This window comes from Mustela putorius, unplaced genomic scaffold, assembly GCF_011764305.1.
Source record: "Mustela putorius furo isolate JIRA1106 unplaced genomic scaffold, ASM1176430v1.1 tig00003858_pilon_pilon_pilon, whole genome shotgun sequence".
Taxonomy (NCBI): domain Eukaryota; kingdom Metazoa; phylum Chordata; class Mammalia; order Carnivora; family Mustelidae; genus Mustela; species Mustela putorius.
The window spans coordinates 18,378,658-18,397,794 of NW_025422010.1; positions in this window are offsets into that span (position 1 = coordinate 18,378,658).

A 19,137-nucleotide genomic window follows, 5' to 3' on the forward strand; every position below is an offset into this window, starting at 1 on the left:
CTTTGTTATTTAATTTTTAAATACTGGCTGGCAAAGCCAGCTCCCTTGCCTTCTGAAACTGCCTCTCAAGGTCATTTCCCTAAACTGGGCCTTGTTGCAGAAAAGTCATGATAAGAAAAGCAAATGTCCTTAAATAAAAAAAAGAAAAAAAAAAGAAAAGAAAAAAAAAAAGAAAAGCAAATGTCTTAATTAAACAGTGGGGCAGAGAGAAATCATGAAATGTAAGCCATATCACCCAAATACACAAACATCGTTCACGCACACACCCTGTTACTTCCATATTCTACACCTTTGAGAAATAGAGAGACACCATTTACCTGGCATTGCTTTCAGGGATCTGAGCCCCCTTGGGTAAGAAGTTTATGAAATGGTTCAGAAGCTGAGTGTGCCAAGGACAGCAGGGAGATAATTTCCCATGAGTGTTCTCTCTGGGAGCAGATTTCCTGCTGTGGGGGCGGGAGTGGAGGGGTTGGGGATGGGGGAGGTGGGGTGGGGGAGGGAGTTGTGGGGACTGTACCGGCACTGAAGGGGCCGCTTCACCGGGCAGCTGGCTTGTGGTGGTTTCCAAAACCTTGTCGCTAAGTGTTTGGTTCATGGTCTCTTTATTGGGGCTCTGTCACCCTGTTGGCACACTGCTCTTTTTCCACCAGGTTTCTATCTCTCTCTGGACAGCACACCCCCCCATCCCTGGGGATGAGAAGGGATACTGAGGCATTTTACTCAGCGCTCATTTTCGCCTTTTGTCAAAGCTGTGCATCAAGTTTGGACCTCAGCCGCCCTGGCACATCAGTGTCTCCTGTAACTTTAAGGAACTGTGGCTTTTCTGCGTTTGATGTGTCTTAACTTTAACACAAAGCACACCAGGGCTGGTTAATGATCATGAACTGTCATGGCCGCCACTCTACACAGGTGACAGTGATGGATGGGCCGGCAGCATGGGGGGAAGCGGCTGGGGGCTGAGGCAGAAGGTTTATTTAAGCCAGGGCTGATAATAGAGGGGCCTTCTCAGTCCCTGACCAGCAGGACTTAATGGGATAAAAGGGGAGGAGAGCCCTCTTTCTGCACTGCCCTTGGAAGGGACAGTTCTCCCTCTCCTCATCTGGTTTTCCAAATAAAAGCATTCCTTGAGGGTTCAGATCTAAATGAAATTTTCTGCCAGGAGCAGAGGGGGAAAAGCCCAGTTCTGTAATCAACCTTGTCATCTTTCTTGGTTTGGCCTTACATGTTTGCTTTACTCAACCACTGGAAAACAGCAGCCCGAAAGAAACTGTGTACAGATCAGCTTGAGTAAGAATGAGTTCCATCCTCTGAAAAGTCTTATCCTCTTGGGATTACCCCTGAAATCTGACCAGCAGTATAGATTCTGCATGTCAGCTGGGGCTCCTTAAGGGAACCCTATTTATTTTCCTATCTGGGAAAATAAGATCTATTAAATTTGGATTTATTGATCACCCCATCTAGGGCTCCCACTAGAGACAGCATCCATTTCTTTCTTTAGGTAAATATCAAGACATGACTATCACATGTAAACTTTGCCTATAGTCCCATCAAACAGGCCACACGGTGTGATGCACCATGATTAGAAGCCCAAACTTCTCCCTCGTGCCGTTTGTGACTGTGCTCCTTATGTTTCAGTAACATAAGCTCTAGGGGGATGGCCTAACCACAAACCCCTCCCTTGGAGATGCCAAATTCAGATTACCCTGGGACCTTTAATCCCCAGGGGGAGATGCGCTGTCAGGGTCCATTGATAATTCTTTAGTGTAAGAGCTAATGCCTGATGGAGGAGTTGAACTGGCTCCGCAATTACTGGATTCAGCAGCCCACGGCCCCTACTCAGTGCTGGACAGCATAAACATCAGATTTTGGTAAATAAACTCGGGCTATCATGCAACTGTCCCACATGCACTCAAGCCATGACTGACAGCTCGCTTGGGAAGACTTGGAGTCTAGGGCTGAAGCTTTTGGGTGCAGAGGCTCCAAGGTTCCAAGATAAACAAATCTGTCGGTGAGAGTGACCAGAGTGTTAGGTCAGTCCAAGGGTCACTTATAGGTCATCCCACTGGGAGCTTGGTCTCTGCTTTGTGTTTATCCTGGGAGGGGAAGAGCAGGAGGGGCTGGGGGGGAGAGGGGTGGGTCTCCACTGGAAAAGCATCCCTGCCTGGCCTGCTCTTCAGAGCCTTTGGAAGGCAATCAGCACCCATCCCACTCTGTGTAATCCAGTAAAGGTTATAGACCCAGGCTTCTGTTTTGTTTTTTATAGGAGTTAATGAATAGTTCTTTCGGAAATACAGATTGCAGGCTGAGCAGAGCTGGCTGACCTGCACTGCAGAAGCAATTAAGGAATTTTCTGAGCCCATCGTGAGTTAACAGATCACTATTATGAAATTGTGGTAGTCAAAATTGGAAACCCAATGGAAAGAATGGACTCTTCCTGTCCCTATACCTCTTCTTGATCTTACCGGGTTACCTGGGAGATGTTTCCTCAATTTTACAATCCTTACTGAGTGAAAACTATTTTGGAGACGATCCTAAACTTTCTTTTTTCCTGTGCTTGGGTCTTTAAGACTGATAGGTAATAGTCGGTATGGATTCAGGCCCTCCTTAGTTGATATTTGGCAAAGTAAAGACCCTCATCTTCCCATGGATCGCTCTGTTTAGCTACCAGTTCTCTCTCATTTGGAGGATAGAATCACTGGTTCTGGAAGAGGTAACATCAAATGATAAATTTAGAACTGATGGCATTTTTTTCCCCCAGACTACAGATGAAAAAGACTTTCAAGTCCAACATTCAGTTGCTTGCTTTGAAAAACAGCCTTATGTAGTAAAAAATCTTAAGTTTTGGCTATTCCATAAGCAAAAAAAATGAACCTCAACCTAAGTCTTACACATTATATAAAAACTAAGTCAAAATTGATCACAGACTTCTCAAAATAAAAATTTTAGGCAAAAACATAGAAGAAAATCTTCAAGATCCAGGACTAGGCAAAGGGTTCTTAGACTTGACAGCAAGAACATGATATATTATAAAAATGATAAAGTATACTCCATTAAATTGGAAAATTTTGGCTCTGTGAAAAACCATGTGAAGAGGATGAAGAAATACACTAGGGCCTGTGACAAAATATTTGCAAAGCACATATCTGACAAAGGACTCGTATCTAGAATATATGAAGAACCCTCAAAACTCAACAGTAAGAACATCAAACAATACAATTAGAAAATGGGCATTTCAGTGGATACACAGATGGCAAATAAGGACAGGAAAAGAGGTTAATATCATTCGCCATTGAGGAATTGGAAATTAATATCACAGTGAGATATCTCTAGACAACTGTTGGAGTGGCTAAATACAAGGTAGTGACAACAGTATCTCTACTGGCGAAGATGTGTACACATTGCTGCTGGTGGGAATGTAATATGGTTTCTCAAAGAACTAAGTATACAACTATGATGTGACCCAGAAATTACATTCCTGGGCATTTATCTCAGAGAAATGAAAACTGATGTCCGCACAAAAACCTGGATGTGGATGATTATAGTGGCTTTAGTCCTGATAGCACCAGACTGGAAACAACTCAGATGTCCTTCAGCATGTGACTGATTGAACAAACTGTGGTACATCCATACCATGGAATATAATTCAGCAATAAAAAGAAACAGATGGTTGATACAGGCAACAACTTGGGGGGATCTCAAGGGCATTATGCTGAGTGGAAAAAAAGAACCAAAAGCCAACAGGTTATATACTGTATGATTCCATTTACATAACATTCTTGGAATGATCATTGATAGGACTGAAGCGCAGTTTAATAATTACCAGGCATTGAGGAGGTGGTGGGATGGAAGATAAACACTTGTGGCTCTAAGGGGCAACAGGAGGGATCCTGGTGATAGATCTCTTTTTTCTCCACTGTAGTACTGTTGATATTCAGGTTTTTTTTTTTAAGATTTTATTTATTTATCAGAGAGAGAGAGGGGAGAGAGCAAGCACAGGCAGACACAATGGCAGGCAGAGGCAGAGGGAGAAGCAGGCTCCCCGCCGAGCAAGGAGCCTGATGTGGGACTCGATCCCAGGACGCTGGGATCATGACCTGAGCCGAAGGCAGCTGCTTAACCAACTGAGCCACCCAGTCGTCCCTGATATTCAGGTCTTAAGATTGTGCTATGGTTTTGCAAAATACTACTAGTCAGGGAAATTGGGTAGAGGGGCCACAGGATCTCTCCGCAATTTCTTAACAACTGGATGTGAATGTACAATTATCTTCAAAGTTAAAAGTATTTTTCAGTGTTATCAGGATTTGGAATCTAACATCTTTAAACTAGGAGATTACCTGCTATGTATATTTTAAGTAGTGAATCAAATTAACCTTTAAAACACCTATTTTAATTACACATAGTGTTCTGGAATGAACTGTAGTATAAAGTGTGCCATTTGTTCTTTCATAAAGGCTCTCATCCACTCGCTCAGTTATTAGGTATATAACTCCCTCAGTTGTGCATGGTGTGTAGACCTGAGCCAGGCTAGGAGACACTCACTGTCCTATCTGTTGGAGTGTCATTAAGTCACGATTTCTCCACCTAGATTCATGGCTCTCAGATTTTGTAAAAGAGAAATGTTGACATTTGATTTAGATTCCTTTGTGAGAGACACTTTCAGAGCATCATTTTTGGGCGCTTGAAACACCTACTTCAGAATTTGCAACCCAGAGAAGGTACAAAAGGTCAGACAGGCTTTTGTATGTGAAATATGGCAGCATCATTTCAGGGCAGCTCTCTGGTTTCTCCCAAGCTGTCGGGCTTTTCAAATGATACGGAAGTGTTTTCCTCTTGAGGGTTTTGTAGACTACATATATCATTTAACTAAAAAAAATGAACGAAAATGGGGGCGCCTGAGTGGCTCAGTGGGTTAAAGCCTCTGCCTTCAGCTCAGGTCATGGTCTCCAGGTGCTGGGATCCAGCCCCAAACTGGCTTCCTCCTCTCTCTCTGCCTGCCTCTCTGACTACTTGTGATCTCTGTCTATCAAATAAATAAATAAAATCTTAAAAAAAATGAACAAAAATGTAAAGGTTAGATAGATGGAGATTTTTGTTTCCTTTCAATCCTCCTGTCAAAAATGGGTCTGCCAATACTAACATTCAATTGTTAGAATTCTTTTTTTTTTTTTTTTTAAATTTTTTTTATTTATTTATTTGACAGACAGAGATCACAAGTAGGCAGAGAAGCAGGCAGATAGAGAGGAAGGGAAGCAGGCCCCCTGCTGAGCAGAGAGCCAGACGTGGGACTTGATCCCAGGACCCTGAGATCATGACCCGAGTGGAAGGCAGCGGCTTAACCCATTGAGCCACCCAGGCGCCCAATTGTTAGAATTCTTAATCTGAGGTTTCTAGATAAATGTGGGCATCTTCTGAAATTGTGTGCTATATTTTGGTACATGTTCATTTCCCTGGAGGGAGTTGAGATTCTCTAGGTCTGGGACTCAGAAAATATAAGAACTTCTCTTTTAATGGATGAAGGACCAAGGAGAAGGAGCAAGAAGCAGAAATATGTGGGAAAGAGCCTGTCCACAGTCAGATTGCCCAGCTGGCTCCTGTCTCTGTTGATGGCAGATAGTCAAGTATCGAGTCTGGTAGCTCCTTCCTTGAGAAGCTTTCTCTGCTCAGCTTGCCGATTCTCAGCCAGAAGTCATCTCTTCTCTGAACTCTGAGGATCTTTGTATGCTCCTCTCTTTATTTTTTTATTTTTATTTTTTTTTTAAAGATTTTATTTATTTATCAGAGAGAGAGGGAGAGAGAGAGAGCACAGGCAGACAGAATGGCAGGCAGAGGCAGAGGGAGAAGCAGGCTCCCTGCCGAGCAAGGAGCCCGATGTGGGACTCGATCCCAGGACGCTGGGATCATGACCTGAGCCAAAGGCAGCTGCTTAACCAACTGAGCCACCCAGGCGTCCCTGCTCCTCTCTTTAGATACATATCACCTTCTATCATATGTGAGAGTCTGGACTTTGCCTTTGTTCCTGACCTCTGTACTATTATGGATTCCGGTGTAAGTAGATAATCTATAAATATTTGTTGAGTGAGTAAATGAATTGTAGCGAGTACCCATTTGGGAGACAATGCCAGTTTGGTGGTGGCAACTTTTTTGTTTGTTTGTTTTTTAATTTAAAGATTTTATTTATTTATTAGAGAGAGAGAGAGAGAGATCACAAGTAGGCAGAGAAGCAGGCCGGGTGGGGGAGGCAGTCTCCCCGCTGAGCAGAGAGCCCGAGGCGGGATTTGATCCCACGATCCTGAGATCATGACCTGAGCTGAAGGCAGAAGCTTAACCCACTGAGCCACCCAGGCGCCCCTGGTGGTGGCACCTGAAGAAATGGCTGGGAGAGACTGGGAGATCTTAAGTTCTTTTTCTTTTCAACAGGTCAACGGGAAATGTGTGGTGTAGGGTGTTGACTGGCATTTCACATGGTGTGGGCTGCCGGTGGGGAAAGTCTAGTCAGTCCTTCTGCAGGAGGACCTGCGTACCCACTACGTTCAGTCCAGTTGCAGAATTTGAAAACTGTACCTTTCCTATCCCAGTTGTCTTACTTAGAAAATACTTAAATACTTAAAAATAAACAAATAAATAGAAAGTCACCCCAGTGCCCTGGTTTCCATTCTCTGTAGGTAAGTCTAGTCTTTGAAGGGAGAGTGGAAGTGGAGAGAGAGAGACTCAGGTATTCCCTGTTCCAGTGGAATTTGCCCCAGTCTCCCACAGCATTGCCTCCAGCCTCTGTCTTGCATTCTTGGCTTTTGGAGAGGGGAGGCAACCCCCCTCTTATCTGGGATTGCCTGCTTAAACAAACGCAGCGTGGAGGTATTGTCCTTTGGAAACTTGGCCTGGGACACTTTACCAAGTGTCTGCAAACATTTAGACGCGCAGAAGTGCCCACTGTTAACGCTGAGTTATTGTCTCTGCTGGGGCTACTCTTGCCTGAAAGAGGCTTGGGGTGGGGGGTGGAGGTGGTGAGAGTGGACCCGAGGGAATCCCTCAGCTGGGGCTCAGGGCCAGGGAATTGGGCTGCTGTTTGTTTAAACAACCTGAGTGTAATTGGTTTGTTTGAGATGCCCAAGATATTTGGGAAGGCGGGGGAAGGGAGGCAGCTTGCTGGGGGTGGGGGGAGAGAGTCACCAATAGGGACTTGGACGGGTGGCTGGCTGGGTGGTTGTCAGCCTCCTGATTGCAAAGCCGGTGGGAAGGTTGCCCCTTCTGGCTTGACCATGGGTAGGTACATCGGGACCCTGGTGGACGGGTCAGACCACGTGGTCTAGAAAATAATCAAAGCTGGCACTTGAGAGGTGAGTAGGATACAAGGAATATGTAACTGAAAACCAACGGTCTCTCTTTCAACCATAACAATCCCAAAACAGCATAAACAGAGACATATTTGTTTTCAGAGCTTGCTTTTTTTTTTTTTTTTTTTAATCCTGCAAAAATAGTTGTAATGACCAACCCGGTTTCAGCAAGGAAAGATAAGAATGCTGGTAAGGAATTCCTTAGGAGTGCTTACATCATTTTTTGGGACACAGAGAGGCAATTAGGGAGGATTCAACAGGCCCATGGAAAAATAAAACAAGTCTTTTTTTTTTTTTTTTTTTGTAGAGATCATATCCTTTCCTTTGACCTGGGGAAAAGGACAGAGAGTGTTAAAAAATGAGAAGAATTTGGGAAGAATAGAAGGAATCCTTGTAATGCTGGGCCTGGCTCTCCCCTGAACAGGATTCTTGCGACTGGATTCTTGCGGGTGATGGGGAGACTGCAGAACCAGGTGTGACCACTTCTTAGGGACGCTTACCTCGAGGAGGGTTAGAAAAAGTATGGGGCCTCCTGTCGCATTGCTGGCCCCAACTTGTGGCAGTTTATCGTCAAGCCCTAACCCTAACCCTGTGACATCAATTTGCAGGAAAATGGACTGTGGCTCAGAGGGATGAGACAAAGCTACCCAGACCACAAAGACCGAAATGGTCAAACCAGAATTTGAATTCAGTGGACAAGTCCTTCTGTTTTCAAAACCCTTCCCCTTCCCCCCACTCCGCACTCAAACAACACTAGCCCTCCACCAGAAAGAATGAAAATATAGAATTCATCACTGGGCAAGTTAGAAAACAAATAACCCACTTCTGATATGCTAATGAGCATCACCCGTACAGGCCTTCAGCTAAATAAACAAGCACTGAGGAAAGGATGGAAATTGCGGTATCTGTGAAGCCTCCTGATCTGATTATTTGTGGACCAAAGGCTTGTCATCTTTTTTTTTTTTTTTTAAGATGGGTATTGGTTTTTGAGCTTGCCCCTTATTCTTCCTTGACATCAAGTTACGATTCCGTATTTCATTACAGACTCTGTGGAACAACCTCTGACGGAGGGCAGGGCCCTCTCACTGTGAACACGACATCTCCGTCACATGAAAAAAACTCAGCCAAGTTAAAAAAAAAAAATTGCTAACAGCATTCCGATGACTACTTTCAAACACTGCTTGCAGAGAAAGGAGCTTTATGTATTTCCTGAGCAGCTCAGTTTTGTGCAGACTTTAAGGTCGGGTACTTTTGTCGCTCTAGATGGCGGGTATCAACGATGCCCGGACAAATAGCGCTGTCACACTCAGCACACACAACAGTCACTGTTTTTCTTCTGTTTGGCAACCCCGTTCTCCGAGGCTTGGAGGGCTTCTTAAACTCTGAGCCAAAGAACTTCTTCAAAGTCAAACCATGACCACGCTCGTTTCCGTGGAAGCTGGTCTCTTCTTCTGGCACTTGAGGTCTTTGACACCGGAAGGCTGCCTGGCTTCAAACACTTTACAGTGAAAAATCTGAGCTAAGTAAAGGGAATATTTACAATATGGATAAAAGTAAACGTGGTGAGGCTGGCCGGAGAGTGCCAGAGGGTCAGACGGTGTCTTTTTATGAATCCGTGCCTCCTGTAGAGAATGTGGACAGTGAGGCTTGGGGACCTAAGAGGGGCTAAGACAGTGAGAGCCGCTGTTGGTGGGACCCTGCTGGCTTTGAGCCGTGCCATGGAGATCACACAGACACTGGGAATGCACCCCCATGGGCCAAGGCGGGGATCTGAGCTGGTGATCAGTAAGCCCGCCACTTTCCATTCCTTTCCCCCTCTCTCCATGAAAAACATCATGGCGATAAATTTTAGAATAATAATTTTGTTTTGCCTCCTGCTGTTCTCACTAAGGTATATATGTTGATCCTTAAAGGTTAGGAATTTTTTCTTAGATTAGATGGAGTTTCCTTCCATACTCTTTAAAAAATTGTGACCTCCTCCCCCAACCCCCACCCCACCTCCCCAAATTCTAAACTCTAAACTCCAAACACTTGAGAGGTTTAAACTTTGTTAGTTTTAAGGATGGCAATTTACAATTGACAAATATATGGGTGATGGGTGTTCTTTCCTCTAGGTTTGTTTAGAAGTGAAAACAATGTGGCTAGTCATAAAAGTTTCTATTTATTTAGGCTGGACTGTTCACTTGTTCGGAGAAGGGATGCTTGTCAGGGGAGAATTAGATTTGGCCTGATGTGTTTTGTGGCTAAAGACTGAATGGAATCTAATGTCTACAGCTCAGAAGAATAATCACCCTTTTAATGGATTCAAATTCTTTTGCATAAAATAATCTATGGCTTAAAGGAGACACTGCCTGTTTCGCATTTATCAGAAAATACGCTGATGTAAAGACACACTGAATCAAGGGCATTTAGATACTGGGCTGAGGTAACTGGTCAGATGGGGATATCAGTTCCCATGGAAAGGCCCAGGGACAAGTTTGTCATATGTTTATTCCCTGTTTTGATCCTCTCCAAAATGTCGATCTCCTGTCATTTATGATCAAGACAGGAAACAGAGAGAGCAGCTGAGCTGGGTTTAAAAGTACATGCTCTGGATTTGAAGTTCATGGGTTGACATCCGACTTCCACTACTTACTACCCTGTGATCTTGGGTAAGTAGATTTATCTTTCTGTGTTTCAGGATCTTCATCTATAAAGTAGGTATAACTGTAGAATTCACTCAGATGATATATTGAAGCTCATGTGCTCAGTATACAGTAGGTGCTCAATAAATGAAAGCCATTTTTATTCGTGGTGGTAGTCATGTACCAATCTCTCTCTCTCTCTCTCTTTTTTTTTTTTTTATTAAAGATCTTATTTATTTGTTTGAGAGAGCAAGAGAGAGTATAAGCCTGAACAGGGAGAGGGAGAAGCAGACTCCCCATGCAGGACTCGATCCCAAGAGCCTGGGATTATGACCTGAGCCAAAGGCAGTTGCTTAACCAGCTGAGCCGTCCAGGCACCCCTACTAATATTGCTAATAGCAGTGGTATTTCTCCTTGGGAATAGCATGGAACAGTTCAAAGAGGTAATCCTTGGTGTGTGCCGTGAAGGGCACACACTGCAGGAAGGGACAGATCAGTACAAGTTCCTAGATGTTGCCTGTGGCTATGAAAAAAAAAAAAAAGGGAAGCAAGAAAGCTTTGATTGCGACTTCTTGGAAAAAGTGGTGGGCAGGGCTGGAGGGAAAGCGAGGATGCAATCCGGCAACTGCCAGCACATTCTCTGTGCCTTAATGTTTTATTTGTAAAACGGGGATTAAAAATACCTAAATGATAGGATTGTTGTGATAAGTAGGGTCACTAGGCAAACATTTCCCACTTGGATGGATATGCAGGAAATGTTTGTTTTCTAAACAGAATCGGACTTCTGACTGAATTATGAATCACTGAAGGCCTACAGTCCTCTGAGCCTGGAAACCAGGAACAGCCTTTGAAGTCCACCCTGAAGGATCCGGACCTGGCCCCTTGGAGGTCACCCGCAGCCAGGCCACAGGCCTTTTACCCATGTGGCCCTTGGTCCTTGTAAGTTAGGAGCAGGAGCCTGGGGCTCACATCCTTTCTGGCCTGGCGGTGGTTTAGGCTCATTGTTCTGGGAGGCCTGGTGCTAGTCCTCCATGGACTCTGTCATCAAGAAGACAAACCGACTATCCTTTACTTGGATCCCTGGCTCGTGTCCCACAAAGAAAAGAAGTGTCCTTTCCGTAGGAGCTGGTCCCTCTGCCTGTCCTGTTCCTCTGTGTCCCTTCTGGAATGCCCTAGGCAGGGAGCAATGGCTGGGTGCCTGTGGAGAGGTGCTGGCATCTCTGTGTCTTCAGGCCTGTTTGGACTTGGTTCCTTCCCCTCTAATTCCAGGCTGAGCCGCAGGAAGGCCCTGGGACAAACTTGTGATTGGAGAGCCTCTCACCCGCTACAAAAGTCTTAGACTATTCTATCTCTTCTCCTGACCCCATCTCTTGGGAATATACTGCATGTGGGACAGCTGCCCGAGTGTCCCCTTGATGATCCTTGGGACCAGGATGCAAATCACCAGGTTGAAAATGACCAGAGCTTCAGAGCCTGGCAGGTGCCCAGCTGCCCAACACCCCACTCCTCCGTGCCTTTAGCTTCCCCTTTACCCAGTTCCTTTATTTACTATTATTATTTTCAACTGGGGCTTCTGGAAAGAATACTGTGAAAAGCAATGATTATGCCCAAGTTACAGATGAAAGTACCAAAGCTCAAAAAGGTGCGATTCTTCCCCCCACCGCTTTTTAAAAAACCTGTTAAATGGTGAAGCCAGGGCTCCAAAGCCACCTTTGTTGATGGCAGATGCCCTGTTTGCTACTAATTTCCCTGTCTGCTGCCTCTTGGAAATTGTGTCCCCACCGCGTGACTACCGCACTCTGGCTGGCCTGGCTTGCAAAGACCCCAAGGTAATCAGTCTGCCAGGTGGCAAGGAACCCCTCCAAGATATCTCTACTCCGTCTCCTGGGCAAGGGTCCCTGCTCCCTCTCCTCTCCTTCCACAGAATACCCTGGATTCATTCCCTGTTCCCAGGGCCTCCGTCTGGAATGCTATTTCCTCCAAATCCCATCATTCCTTCACCGCTGGTGAAGTGTGGCCCACCCACCGTGTCCCCCTGTCTGCTTGGAGAAGCTGCTGCTCTGGGCTTTCATGGCATATAGTCTCCACTCATAGGAGTGTTGCCCACTGATAATCTCTTGCTGCTCCGTCCCCTGGGTTTCCTGTTTAATTTGTAGCTCCCTGTTCTTCCCTCCCACCCGACAAGCATGCTCCAACTAGATTTCAGCGCCCCTGAAAGGCGTCCGCTTTGGACCCCCTGAATGGCTGCTGCATAGGGGGTTTTGCCCTTGGAGAAGCAAAGCTTCCGTCCCCTTTCTTGCTGACTTCACAACATCCTGTTCCTACTCTATGAGATGGCAGTGACTCACCATGAATGATCCCTCTTATTCACACTCTTATTCTCATAATTCACATTAATGATAAAATGCACGTCTTTGTGAGGTTCTCTACAGGACTGCGTTGCCAGAGGAAAAGAAGGTGTTAGAGCCAGTAGGTTTAATCAGTAACATAAGCAAAGTGTGGCTTCTCAAGGAAAATCTTCTGCAAAGGCCTCCATGGGGCCTGCTCATAATGGAAGGAACAGGCTTCCCAGGTAACAGGCCTCCATACCTTCCTGCTCACCCCTACAGATTTAATGTTTATTAAGCAGGGACAACGTGCAGGACTGAAAGATTTCTTCTGTCATTTATGAGCATTCATGTTATTGAAATGAGATGGACAATTAAATATCTTCAATATCATTATATACACACACACACAGACAGACCTCTATGTATGTGTATGCATATATATTATATTTTTTCTTCTTCCTTCCTTTCCTATGGACTGAGAAAGATCTGACAAGTTTCCGATCCCTCCCTCGCTAACTCACTGGCTCTGGGACCTTGAGTCTGTCTCTTAACCTCTCTTATCCCATTTCTCCTCTGTAAAATGTGAGCAATATGCCTTTCTTGAAGGGATGTTGAGAGGCAGAATCAAGATAAGGTGTGCGGTCAGGGACCGGTAGGGACCTGCAGCGTCCCCGGGAGCTTGTAGAAATGCAGAATCTCAGGCCCTCACCCAGAGCCCCTGCATCAGATCTGCTTTTAACAAGATTTCCTGATAATTCCCGTGCCTGCTAGGGTTCTGGAATCCCGGTTCTCCAGGAAGGAATAATCAAGTGTATGGATCTATCTGGAGAGGATAAGAGAGGCATTTGCATGCATTCTTGATTTGTAGCCTTTTCAAAGTGACTGTCTCAGAGCAATGTTGCTGGTTGGAATTGGCTCTTGATAAAATTCAGAGAAATAGCCTTTAGGATCTGGTGGGCAGGTGGAATGCGGCAGTTTGGGGAGGGGGTACTGTGGAGCAGGGAGGGGCGGTCCTGGATGGAGGGAGGGAGAAGCTGGAAGGACGGGAAGGGTAGAGACGAGGTGAGGAACTTGAGGTGGAGGAGCGTGCTTTTTTCCAGGGCTTTGGGAGCCAAGGGAAGAGAGACACAAGTGTCAATGAATCTCTTTACATAGAATTTGCTGGAGCAAAAACTTATAAAAGTCACACTAGCTTTATGAGTTAGACTTGTTCCAATATAATATATTTCTTACACGGCAGACGGTAATACAGCAAAATTAGGATCACTTTAGAAGATCGATGTTGGAGCTGGAAGGGATCATTTTAGGGATCGTCCTTGTTCTGATCTTTTTTGGTCCCTGAAGCCCAGCTAGTTTCAGGACTTCTCGTGTGGGCGGCTCACAGCATGATCCTGGTTAAATGATCTCTTCTCACTATGCCTTTTCTTCTTGGCTGTGAATCGGGAAAGTAGAAAAGTACATGAGTTCACAGGTTGTTTTGAGGACTCCACGGGCTCACGCCCGGAAACTGCCTAGCACAGGCCTCTTCCTGATTCAGTAATGACACAGGCTTTCAACACAGCTCTTGCCCCACGGGAGGTAGAGAGGGGAAGGCCATTAAGAATACCTCTACTATCAATAAATATGAAGACTGTAAGTTTGAGATTCAAGAAGGTGAATCCAGTTCTTGTTGATACCAATCTGGATCATGGTAATGATAGCAGCAGTAAAAGCAACACTAACCCCCATCACCATAATGACAATGGAATAAATACCAGCCATAGCTAACACCAGTCGGTGCTGGCTGTGTGGCAAGCATGAAGTCATTATCTCATTTGGATCATCTTATATGATTTTTCAAATATATGCGAGGGGTCTAGTCCCACCTCCAGTTTGTAGATGAAGAAATGAAGCCTAGGGTGTTTAGTAATTGGTCCAAAGCCCAGTGCTTGTAGGTGGAGCTGGAATTTGAACACAGGCCGACTGGCTGCATTAGCTTTTTCCTTAACCGCTGCACTAGCCGCTAGCCGCCATGTTGAAATACCAGTGCCCGAAGAAATGTTCTTTCCATTTGGTGGCAATGTATGTGCTCTTTGTTTTGTGGCCTGAATCTCTGATACGCTGGTTGCCCTGGTCCCTGAACATAGAGAGCTCCTATGAAAGCTTTTGTAAATCAAAATAACATAAAGTGAAGAAGCAATTGCCATTTCTTTACATGGAAAGAATTGGGGGTGCTCCCAGAATGAAAAAATAACCTCTTTTAAGCTTTTCTGAAACCTCAGGACACCTCCTGCTAATGGATGCATACAATGAATGGAGATAAAGCACAGATGCTACCAGACTGTTCACAGCTAGTGGCTGGTGCTGGGATTCTGGGTGTTGTTTGGGGTGGCGGGGGGGGACCTGGAAGGGCTGCTCTTGCTGCTACTCAAGCCCTGGGATTCACATGGCCTTATAATGGCTTCCTTCAAAATGAATCCTGAACCCTATTTTCTCTTTTGCCTTTGTTCATAAAAGTGAAAATTCTCTGGATTTCTTGTAGTTAGTAGTAACAAGTACTAAGGGAGGTCTTTCCTAAGAGCAAAGTGGCATAACATGAACTTTCCAAAAGCAGGATATACTTTTAAAAGAAATTTTAAAGAAAATATCTCGCTGCAGGATGAGGAAGAGGGTAGTTTGAAGGAAAGAAGGCAATGGGAGAGGAACATCTGTTAACCCACTGTGTGCTGGGGCAGGTGGAATTACATGTGTGACCTCACTAATGCTCCTGGATCTTTCTGGATGTGAGTTACATATTCACAGATGGTGCAGCTAAGACTCAAAGAGTTTCAGTTGCTGGTCCAACTTTACTCCTTTGTAAGTGAAGGCGCTGGGATTTCAGCTGGAGACCAAAGCCCAAGCTAGCTCAGAAAAGACCTGGATTTGGTACTTGTATTTGTCCGTCCGAGAAATCACACCCCTCCCAATCTCCCAGAGTTGCTAAAACCTATTTGCATTATGTCTTCAGTTAGAAAAGAACATCCCCTAAGATAGTCTGAAATCCCATCCTAGAAGGGCACTAAAGCTCCTTTCTAGAAGTATTTTATTTTTGTCTTATGGGTCATCACGTCTAATAAGAATTTTGAGTAGCTGACAAATAAACAACGGAACTGTAAAAGAATGGGAAATTGAGGTAGGAAAAAGAAGTTTAGGCTAAGAATAAGGTTAGCTGCTAAAATATATGCCAAAGGGCCCTGAACTGGGTCACGTGGGCTGTAAAGCATTTTTAATTGACTGGCATATTTATTACTTCCAGGGGCTATAGGCAGAAAAATCCAGATTGTTTCCAGTAAGATCCCTCACAAATCCACTGGTCACGTCAGTTACTAGAGAGAATGGGGGATGTTTTAAGGCATATTCTAGCCTTAAAGCTATGGTCTAGGGCGGGTGTCAGGCCCTTAGTCTGTCTGGTAGCTCTCGTATGAAAAGATGGTTTGGCCGAAGAGCCATAGGCTCAAGGTCTGTAGTCATCTTAAGTTCTCACTTCCTTTTCCTCTTGGTACCAGTTGTATGCTATGTTTCACTAAAGCCCCTTTAATGTGCTCTCTCCAGTGACCTTGCATGTCATTCTGCTGGAGGCGAATGCAAAGTTCTTCTTGGAATACACAACACCTCCATCTCCAAGAGATGGAACTCCCAAGCTCTCGGCACAGGGACCTGCCCAAGAGAATTTCTCTCATTTATGGCTATCAGAAAAATAGGGCAGGAATCCACCTACATCACGTGTACCCCACCTTATGTCAACAGCCCTCACAAACAGAGGGGCCCAGCAGCAGCTTTTTACACTACCTGGTACTGTACACTGGAACCAGCTCACACACTAAACAGAAAGAAAAACAAGTGCCAGCCCTGTTCCAATGGCAGACTGATAACGCCTGCCCCTCCAGTCAGGGCGCCATTGTTCTCTCCCTCTGTACCTTCCCTCGTCCATTCCAAGCAGCCCTGATAAGTCTGTGCATGGGGCAGGCTTATGTTTGAGTTGAAGTTGTCAAACCCATTACTCAAAGGGAGGACGTGGACTTTCTTTGGGAAGGGCAAACTCTGGCGTTAAGGACTAGGAGAGAATAAAGATGATTGATGATTAACTAAGTGGCTACCCGGTTGAGTTTGGTCTCGCTGACTGCTGTTTGAGTCATGGCTCGAAGTGTGAGTTGAGAGTGATCGCAGAGAAAGTCAGGTGAGAAATTCATGTATCGTGGATTTTAGGGCAGCCCTGTATGTTGTCACCAGACCAAAGGGAGAGGGGCTCTTTGACAAGACTGCATCAAACACATATGCTACTTGAATGGGTAGAGCCTGCGGGTGTGGCTGGAGATGTAGGGAAATTGATTTGTAAAGGTGTATGAGTGAAGAGAATGTGCTGCGTAATGTTCTCCATGATAAAAAATTGAGGGTCCTTTATGAACTTTCACTAGGGGTGAAGAAGAAACAAAAAATCGTGTTTTTCCTGATACCAGCTTGTACGAGGGCTATAAAGAGTGGAGAGCAGGCAGAGGTGTGGTGGTTGGCTGTGTGAGTTGCCAAGTGCCCCAGGACTATTACATATTTTTTTCTAGTCTGGCTTCTTGGAGACTGTTAAAGTCTAAAGAGTTAGTTTTCCTCCAGAGTTGGCAAGAGAGTAAAACATGTGCACACACTGAAAAAGTAAAAATATCACACAAAAATAAGGTAGTATTTTTATTTCATTTGGTGCTCACTGCAGCTCCGTGGGGATGACTTCATCAAATGTTGCTGTCTTCATTTTTTATTTGAGTGAATTAAGGTCTAGGGAAGTCAGGATGCCCATCCAAAGTCACATGGCTGGTAAGGAACTAAGTGGGGAGCAGGATGTAGCTCTTGAGGGGCACAGTTCCAAGCATCCTTCCTGATGGAAGGGTCAGCCTAGTTGGTATGCCAATCATATAGAATTTAGAGGAAATATAAAAGCAATATGATTTTACCATTTTAAAAAAATTATGGGATTTTTTTCAAATTGAAAAGTCCTGACATGAAAATATCCTATATACAGGAACCACCAGCTTTTTTTTTTTTTTTCCTCACTGGAAAACCCAGAAATGAGAAGCATTCCTTGAGTGAGTATATTCTGTGGTCGCACATGGTGTGTGTGTGTAACTTTCCCCCCAATTCCAAGTTGTAAGATGAATTCAGAACACCTTTTGCTTTGAAAACACTTCCGCAAGTTAATTTCCCAGGGTAGCCTTTGTGATTTTACTTTAAGCATAACCCATAGTTAAAACATTATCATCTGCCCAATGTCATTTCCAATATTATATATTTTTCATTGCAAATGAACACATGATATTTAGGAACTTTATTAAATAGGCTTTATGAGCTAGTGCAAGGACCTAATTTCCATCTGCAACACTGTTTCTGTTATAAGAAGTATTATAGGTTCCAAAACACCAACTTAACACATTTTGAGAACACCAGCCAATTGTTGGCAGAAGTCTGAACTGCTGTTGGTACTGACTGTACTGCTGTCTCTGAAGACCAACGTTCTTTATTACAAATTTCTCTGGAACGTGAGGAGCATTATCGGGCTGGAAGTATGAAAGAATTTATGCTAAAAGATGGGCAACAGGAAAACACATCAAATGTAAAAACAAAGGGAAGGTTCCAAACTTTCTGAAGTCTTATTCCCAATTATTCTAAGTTAGTCTCTTGTTTTTTGTGCTCTTGGCTTCCCCACTTCTAATCTGCCAGCCCTTTGGACAATAGCCCCAAACCCTGTTTGGTCTGTTGTGCTGCATCCTCTAAAAGCAAAGAGAAGCAGCAGCCATGTTAACAGGGCAGGAGTTGTCACTTCTCAATCTCAGTCTGTGTGCCCCTCCTCAGTGTGGACTTTCCCAGTTCCTACACCAGCAGGGCATTAAACTGACGATCCCCAAATAGTAACTGATAGGGATTTGTCTGTATTTTTGAATCCTATCAGCATTGTTGTTTTCTCATATTCTGCTGCGTAGACTGAACTTCCAAACTAGGAATCAAATTTATGCATTTATTCACATCTGACTTGAACAAATAAATAAAGGTTTGAGTTATTGCTCAGTCAGCTAACTTAGATCTGGATCCATCTTCCCATCGTAATTTTCCCTTCTGCTTTCTTTGTTAGCTCCCCTCCCCCATTGTGATCACTGTCTCCCTTTTATTGTTGCAAACATTTTTACTCTTGCTTGTGGGCCAAGAGCCTATTAATTAGGAGCCCGTCTGGAGGCCCCAGTGGGAGCTTGTTTGGACTCAGCTCATGAGGCATTCTCACTCTAGTTGATTCATTACATGGCCAGGGGCCAAGGGTTCAGTTTTGCTCCAGCCTTTCCATGAAGGAGCCTGAGCCTGGGACCGGAGAGCACCACTAGCTTTTGGCTCCGCTGAGCTCCAAATGTGTTTGTAAATCTTTTGAGCTCTGTTAAGTAGCTCAGCTCACTAGATCACTTAAGCACAGCCCTGGAAATTAGCCACTCTTGAGAACTAATTCTAATATTCCTTATCCAGATTTGAGTGTATAAGTATATACAATGGTTATGAACATTATTTCTTAATAAGGCATTTTCCAATTGAGCCATTTTGGGGGGCAGATGCTTGCACAGATAACTTCACACTCTTCTTGCAAATCTGGCATTTCAGGGATTCTCCAATCCAACTTCAACCCAGTTCTCCCTTTTTCCTGCATCTATATTTTGTCCTGGCCAAAGGGACTTCACACTATTGAGATTGTTCTTTCTGGCTCAAAATCGTGACTCTCTGTAATCTGGACCTTCTGCTGTGCTGTCCAGTGAATGCTTCCTAGAGCCACAGGCTGTTGGAAACTGAAGGAATCTGGAGGATCAGAAAAGG